Source organism: Taeniopygia guttata, chromosome 1A (assembly GCF_048771995.1).
Source record: "Taeniopygia guttata chromosome 1A, bTaeGut7.mat, whole genome shotgun sequence".
NCBI classification, from domain to species: Eukaryota; Metazoa; Chordata; class Aves; order Passeriformes; family Estrildidae; genus Taeniopygia; species Taeniopygia guttata.
The window spans coordinates 40,354,834-40,362,954 of NC_133025.1; the positions used below are offsets into that span (position 1 = coordinate 40,354,834).

Below are 8,121 nucleotides of genomic sequence, written 5' to 3' on the forward strand. Positions count from 1 at the left end.
TCTCGCTGAATGAAGTGCAGATTTACCTACTTCAGACCCAGAACCGATGCTGACCCTAAAGATAATTGTTCAAAGGCATTTAGTGTTTTAACAGATATGTTAATAGCCAATGTGTAGCATTGACATTGTTTTGGTGCAGGGTGAGTTAGTGTTACATTTTGACTAAGTAAATAGTTCTCTTTAATTATTTATTAATAATCTTCTTATTCACACGTGCATTCATTAAAGGTGTGTCCACTGTACATAGTGCTTACATTTTTAAAAGCCTTGTCACTGGTGGCATCCAAATCTGGTCTCAGACACATGGCTGCAAAACTGTCTCTTGGTCTTCCATTACAGTTGTTAAAAACACTATGAGGAATATATTGGATTAATATCACTTTGATTTTAATTTTGAATTCTCAGATAATGGCAATGTATATTTAGGAAGGTACAGTCTTTCCTTGATACATACTGAAATTCCTTCTATTAGCATTCATGGAAGCCAGACTAATATTATGGGATACTGTGCAATCTTAAAATGCTTTTCTTTTGTCAGAAAAACACATATGAAAAGTAGCTATTACCACATGGCCCCGAAAAAGCTGGACTAGAACTCCTAATTATATTACAAAAGATTGAATTGCCTGATGTTACATCTGAGTTCCAAGCAGTTTGTACTTAGCTGTATTAGCTGGAGAAAAAAACAACCAAACAAAGCAACTCCCAGCAACTTGAGATTTTAATGTTTTGTTTATTTTTTTTCTACAGTCGTAAGTGGAAAATTAACCATTTTTATAGCAGCTGTGAAATATTTGTGTTTGAATATTAATGTATCAGTCGCTGCAGTTTTTAGAGCGTGTGTGAGAAATATGTATCTATACATTCATATACTCTTTCATACATACTTTTGCATATAATTTCATATATCTCTATCTATATAGATATGAAATTAGGATGTCAACTGGTCATGGATGCAAGTGTGGTTAAATAGGAATGGGACACCTCTCTTCTCACACAAAGTCAGAAAAATATGCCAAATGTAGGGGAGGAAGCAGGTATGGCCTGCAAGTAATAGCATACATAAAGTAAAGTAGGGTTGGGTCTTGTGGACATCTGCTCTCCTGGTTTTCAAGGTAGATGATGGACAGGAAAATGCTGACCTTGGCTACATCCTGAAGGCACTTTCTGGTGCCTTCTGCTGCCAAGTTGTGCTGAAGGTTTGTTAGCAATAAATTACCTATTGGAGAGGTGTTCATGAAGTTCCATGATGCCAAATGAACAGAGATCAGATTTTTGAAGAGATTTTTAGTGGAAATATTGTCTAATTTCGACAGGCTGACCATCCTTACAAGGACTGGAAGTTTAAATTAATGACACTATGAGCTACACTGTTAGTTACAGGTCATTTAGACAACTGGATTGTCCTTTATGATCACTTTCTCCATTATTTTGGTGACAGATGCTGACACAAGAGGTTAGTAACAAGCTGCCAAGGACTAGCATTTGTTCCTCCCCTGGTCTTTATTCGAATGGTAAATAGATTTGTTTGTAGTTAGTAACCGTTTCTTAATTTCATGGTTGATTGATTGCTACTTATATTACGCTTTTTTTTTCATTAAAATTCAATAAGCCAAATATCTAGGAAGATATAAAATTACTTCTGACTGAGATGCAATTGATGGCTCTTTAACAATAAAGCAGGTAAGAGCATTTTATGTAGGTAACAACAAATGCCGATTTCACAAAGTTAAGAAGTGATAAAAAACACGTTTGTTATTAGCTAAAGGTCGGGTTTTCTTTATTCCTAACTTCCTCATTTGTTAAATTACACTTATACAAAGAAACCTGAGGTTGGCACTTATTTCTTTTTTTCTTTTTTTTTTTTAATTTTTTTTTTATTTTTTTTTTACCAGGTACTACTTCAATCCTGAATGCAAATAAGCATAACCAAATAGTTGAGCCACAGCCAAGGTGCTCCACATATCTCCCGAGCTTTTTAGGAGAGAGTGCTAAAATTAGTTAAATTCTAATACAGGATAAATGCCTCTGTTTCAAATTGGCACAATTTTCTGTGCTTGTGAGGAAAAAAAAGGAACGTACACAAATAAAATGGGCTGTGTATTCCTGCTACATTCCGATCACGAGATGAGAGCTGTCCTGTCCAAATAGTGTGGGTTTTGTCACCATTACCTGGTAGGGAATGTTCGAGTTATTCATTACAAGAACACAGGTGCAGCCGTAAGCTTGGCTCGTTTGTCTGATGCGTTGCTATTCGTGCGATTGAATACAGTTCTCCAGCAGTTTTTCTGTAAACGATGATGTCCTGTACGTGAAAAAAGAATGATTGTTGCGGGATTAGAAAAGCACGGCTAGGAGATAAGAGAACAAAAATATCGGCCTCGCACTCTCGAGAAGTGGCAGTTTCTGATGGCTTTTTCTCTTGCCTCGCAGTTTACTTTCTAATTTGCAGGTTCTGTGAGAGGCGCGGCCGCGGTCGGTGCCAGCTCGGAGCGGCTGCGTGCGCCCCGCTCCGAAGCGACACCGAGGGGCTGTGTCCGGGAAACCGGCACAGGTCCTGGCTTCCATTCCACGAGCCGCTTCATTTTCCTGTGCGGGTCCAGACACATGGATTTCTGTGCGACATTTAGCCGAAAATAAATTTGTTAAAAGCATCACACAAACAAAACAAAAGAAAAACAATGCAAAGAGCTGCATTTTACACACCCCCTTCACGTTTGTGCTCTTTGCATTCGCATTTAATTTCAGGTAATGACTCGAGAAGTTGTTGCCTTTCATGTAATGTGCAGTCTGGCCGTGTGCCGAGTTAAGCTCAGAGCCTCGGCCAGGGCGATGTGCCTGCTCAGGACTTGTCCCTGCTCAGGAGAGATGCGCTGGCTGTGGTGGTAAATGGTCAAAGTGGGGGACCTGCTTTCACCTGGTGGGCACCTCTTGCCCTGCGAACAGGAGGCGAGACAACGATTCAAACTTACGCGGTTTTGCTTTACCTGATTGCTTGATAACATTAAACATTTTGTGCCTTGCCACAGCACAAATGCAAACAGAAATAAGAGAATTTCCTGCTGGGTCATGTAATCTCGCCGCCCATCGCTGTCTGATACAGTCTAGAAAGAGCCAGCGCACAAACGGACTAGGAAAAATGCCTCTCATGGTGACTGACATATGCCGGGTATGGGTTTTGTCAGGAAAAGTGAAATATTTCGAGGCAATTTGTAATACAGTGGATTAATTTGGATTGCCCAGGGTAGAAACAAAAAGAAGACTGTCTCTAACCATAGGCTGGGGGCTGGCTTTATTTGCCAATATCAATATTTGTGTGGAAAGCTTAAAATATGATGTTTTTCCAAGAGTTGAAGTTTTAAACGTGGGGGGGCGGGGAGAAGAAGGAGGCCCGTGGATGAAATATTAGCAGCATATCGGTTAACCACTACGTTCTTTTTTGTATCCATCTAGCCGTTTCTGGTCAGAAGGGCAGAGAGTCTAAAGGCTCGGGGATAGATGCTCCTTAATGCAGGCTAGCGTTTCAAAAGATACAGGCAGCTCTCAGCAAATGACAAAATAAGGCTGAGACTGTACAGAGGCGGTGCTGAAAGACCAGAATAAAATTGCTCTGTGGCTTTCAGCATCGCTGAATTACATATTTTTAATCGCATCTAGCACACATCACATTGGAGGAAAAAATGTTAAAAAAGCAAGGGTTATTTCAAATGAGGTAGCCTTGAAAACCGGCAGTCCTTGTCAAAGCAGCTCAATGCATCCATTTGTTAGTACCTCCAACTTGAACAGGGATCTATTTCTTAGACCCTGCCCCTTCTGTCTCACACCTTCCTTTACCTTCGTGCTTAGAAACCACAATGTCGAGCCATATTTCATGCCTTAGAAGAGATCAATTCATCTGAGATGACAAGGTAGCCCCCCACACACTTTCCAGGCCTCTCGGTATATTCAGAGCCTCGGGTCACTCCGGTAATGTAGCCCTTATATTTTCGGAATTGTCCCAGTACCAAACTGCCGTCAGGGAAGGCTGGGTAACTTGCAATGGACGGCTTTCCTTCTTATTCGCTCTCTTGCATAGGTATGCTAGTGCCCAGTGCCTTACAGCCCAGCGTGGGTTCGCGATGGGAGGGCAAAAGGGGTAATTTAGAATTGTTCACTAAAAACTCGCTGTCCGCTCCTTTGGGGGGCGGCCCGCTCCTTGGAAATGAATTGCGGGGGTAAGGGTGGGAGAAGAAGTAAATGTTCAGCCGTAAAAACCTAATAACGTGCTTTTTCACGTCTAGATTTTTCTTCTAATGCTTCTGTTTCTGTGATATGAAGAACGATGTTTGTCTTTCGCCTTGGGAATATGTCTATAATTTGTTGGAAAGCTTGGCAGAGGGGGAAGGGACCAGGATTTGGCTTCTGAAGAGCCGCTCCGGCTGCTGGAGCCCGGCTCGGCCGAAGCCGCCAGGAGCTTTGTCCCCCGGTAAGGGCGGGGGACAGCCGCTATCTCCGGGCTGCAGACAGCAACTCTGTGCTTGCCTTACCTAACATCCCGAGTAGAAGCCAGATCCTATTTTAAATCGAAGTGCGGCGGCGAGAGGGAGTGGAGGGGAATAGATAAAGTATATCGGACCTGAGAAGTATCTTTAGGAGCAAATATTTTCTTTCTTGGTGGTGCCAAACTGCATGGGGCTTTGAGTCCCACGACACAACTTTCAAATCCTTGCTAAACTTGATAAGGGGCTACAATAGCACTCCGATGAAGCATAGATTAAATTCGTGTAGGATTTGTTTTCATAACACATTATGGAAAAACACATACGTGTAAGTAGGATTCATTATAATTTGAACTAGATCAAGATAAGAGATTAATGCTTTTATAGAGCATCTCTGCTGAGATTTCCTATGGGGCTAAGATTAAATCAACACACTGAATATTATCTTATTCCATTTTACGTAAAAAAAAAAAAAAAAAAAAAAAAAAAAAAAGCTTAAGAAGCATCACTACCTGTTGCAAGAAGAAAATTGTCGAGGTTTGTCCAGCCCTGACAGCAATCAGCAATCCAGCAATCCTGCTTCCCTAATGGGAATATGCCTTCCCTGGATATGCCTTCGAGGCTCATGGAATCTTTATTTTATCTGTGCAGGTGTCTTACGGGATATCTCCCTAACAGCTGAGGTACTGTCAAAGCGCCAAACTGCAGGAACCGTGAAATGGTTGCTGTCGTTACATTCGGGCTGTTTTGTGGACTAGACTTGGAAACGTCTGAACCTCGAGCCTGGCTGGGAAAGTGGGAAAGGCTCCAGACTCGGGCCCATTCTAATGAGAGGTGACACCACTTTCCCTGTGCAAGGTGAGCGGGGTTCAATAGACCCGTCCGCTGCCCACGCAGAATTAACATTAAGTTAGCGAGCAGAAGTGTAGTCGATTTGCTCCTACACTTTCACTGATCTCTGAACCTAGAGATCCTAGGTTTCTTGTAAAGTCAGTCCAAACAATGTCAATTAAACATTTCCTCTCCGAACAGAAAATCTTAAAGCTATCCACGTACACCAGAACCGATTTGTGTTTGCTCAGGTGAACAAAACCTGCCTGTTAGGAAGAAAGTTCGTTAAAGGGGGCTTGGATTGGGACCTTTTGCAGCCTGGCTGCGGAAATCTGAAACATAATCTTTATTTTCAGGGATTAAAACAGTGGTGCTTCACATACCCGAAAAAAAAAAACAACCAAAAAAACCACCACCACCAACAACAACAACAACAAAACAAACAAAAAACCCCCACCACCACCAAAAAAAAAAAAAAAAGGGAAAAAAAAAAAAAGGAAAAAACCCAACAGTCTCCAAAACTCAACTTCTTTCAGTGTTCTTTGAAAGGCAATGCGCTTGTTCTTGCTGGCAATAAGAATATTTCACATGATTCTTCTCACAAACAGGATGTCTGGAAAATTATTACTCAACCAAGCTAGGTTTTGGATTGTAACCTGCAATTCGCCACATTCCACTGGGAGAGAAATATGGAGCAAGTCGCAGAGTGTCTTTTTACACCTTTTTTTTTTTTGCTTCTGCACACCAGTGGCAGGACCGAGTGGCAGAGTCCGAGAGGCTCATTTCTCAGAGGGTCTCTCTGGAGCCTACGCCCATCTCAAGCAATGAAATCACCGTGTCTGAACATGAAATTATCTCCTAGGTAAAGCCTCAGCAAAGAAAACAGAAGGCTTGTGGAAATGCTGAACCATTTGAGCACCTGTTTTTCAAGACAGATAGCTCTCTTTATGTTTCACACAACCTCCCCCCTCCCCCGCCCTCCCCCCCAGCGGCTATTGGGGTGCTTGATCCCATTCAAGAAAACATATACACTTCCCTTCTTTCCCTACAACCATCCCTCAGCCGCATCTCACTGCAGGGCCAGCCCTCCCGTAGGAACCCAGCCATTATTTTCATAGTTTCTCCTTCCATTTTCCCAGACGGCTGGAGTGTGCGTATGTGGAAGGAATTGAATAGTACCCCCGAAATTCGTTTAGTCGAGTCCCAGGGAGCGCGAATTTCCTCCCGTTCAATCCTTAAATAAATTTCGTGCTTTAACTCTTCTGGAGGGAAGAGAGGTGTTGGTAGAAAAAAAAATTAAAAATAAAAATCTTCTTTCTGTTAAAAAGTTAAAAACCCGTATTAGAAATGGGGAGGCGGGACGGGAGGGGATAGGGATTCCTGGGCGTTTGAAAGGGAGATCATCGTCCGTATTGCTGCCGTTCTCACTTTATTTAAACAAACGCAAGGGTGTGAGGAGATGCCTTGAGCATGCAGTAGCCCTATTTCGGCTGGAAACTGCCGTCACAAGCAGCAGCGGCTGCGGACCCAGAAGCGGAGGTCCGAACCGCACATTTCTTTTCCCAAATTCTTTGACTCTTCGGCAGTGAGACGTTTGAAATATAAGCGGAATCCTCATTCCTACGCTTGGTCTGTAACTTCTGATCTCAGGAAGGGAAGGAATTCCAGGATAGCGGGGGTAAGGCAGCCTGCCGTCCCCGCAGGAGAACCCAGCGGTACCGCGGAGCGTCCCGCGGTGTGCGCGCCCGGCTCGTCCCAGTGGACGGGCTTCCCCCAAGGAGCTCCTATGCGCTGCAGGGGCGAGCTCCTTCACACCACCTCTGGTCACGAAACGTCTCTCCATCACACATAACACCCTTTCACAGAAGGTTTGGGAGATACTCCATCTCTAGAAACACAGCGGCACATCTGCATGCAGCTCTTAATAACGGGGCTGCTTGGCGGTGGGAGTAGGTCCCTGAAGAAAGATGCTTTTCAAAGCTGTCTCACCTCAGCACAGAATTTGTTTTCCCTTTGCCGCCTTCTCCCCCGGGATCTGTCCAAACCTTCTCAAATGGTTTTAGCCCGGTGAAGTCAGCTTTCGGTTTTCAAGCTTTTAAGGAGAACGAATGCCATACGTGACGCCAATTCTCCCCTAGGTTATATCTCTCTTTCCCTTTGAAGTTCGTTGGGTTGCACAGAGGTAAATGAGAGTAGAATTTGGTCCCTGGAGCTAACAGTGATGTGGGATCACTCTGATTTTTATTTATTTATTTATTATTTCCTGTTGAGGGAGGACGGATTTTAAGACCCGGTTAGAGCTGGTATCGCGCTCAGCATTTAAAACTCAGATATTGTATATTTATTCATATATATAAATGTAGGTGCTAATCTCGGCGGGGAGAGCTTCGCAAAGACTGGACGATAAGGGAGAGGAGTCCTCACTGCGGGGAAGATGCTGCAGGAGGGTCGTGCTTTCTCAGAGGAGCGGGGCTGAAAAGTACAGAGGACGCCGCAGCCCGTCCCCATCTCAGTCCCCATATGAGGCCGGCGCTTCCACGGCCCCGCGGGTCAGCGGCCGCCCCGCCGGGGTGGCCCGATCCTCCCGGGAGGGAAAGGGTGGAAGGGCTGCCGGGGTGCGGAGCAGCTCGGTGGGGAGCGAGGGCTGCCGCCGCCGAGGCGGCTCCGCGCCGCCAGCGGGACACGCGCATCCCCGCGGGGACAACCGCGCTCCCTCCAGCCTAGAAAGAGCCCTGCTGCTGCTGGCAGCTCTTGGGGGTTTTACGGTCATAGGAGATGCTCCTTGTCCTCGGCTTTCCTGGAGTTTAATAGT

General features: G+C 44.5%; 1 long non-coding RNA gene across 2 annotated transcripts in view; it reads right to left on the bottom strand.

Annotated features, from left to right (window-relative positions):
• LOC140682189 (uncharacterized) overlaps positions 1-8,121 on the bottom strand; it is a 131,211-nt gene that overhangs the window by 711 nt on the left and 122,379 nt on the right. Inside the window, exon 6 of one of the 2 annotated variants that reach the window (XR_012053462.1) lies at positions 2,173-2,305. This is a non-coding gene — a long non-coding RNA (uncharacterized lncRNA). Of the gene's footprint in view, positions 1-254; positions 2,306-8,121 lie in introns of both variants that reach the window. The other variant, XR_012053461.1, reaches the window with a different exon arrangement.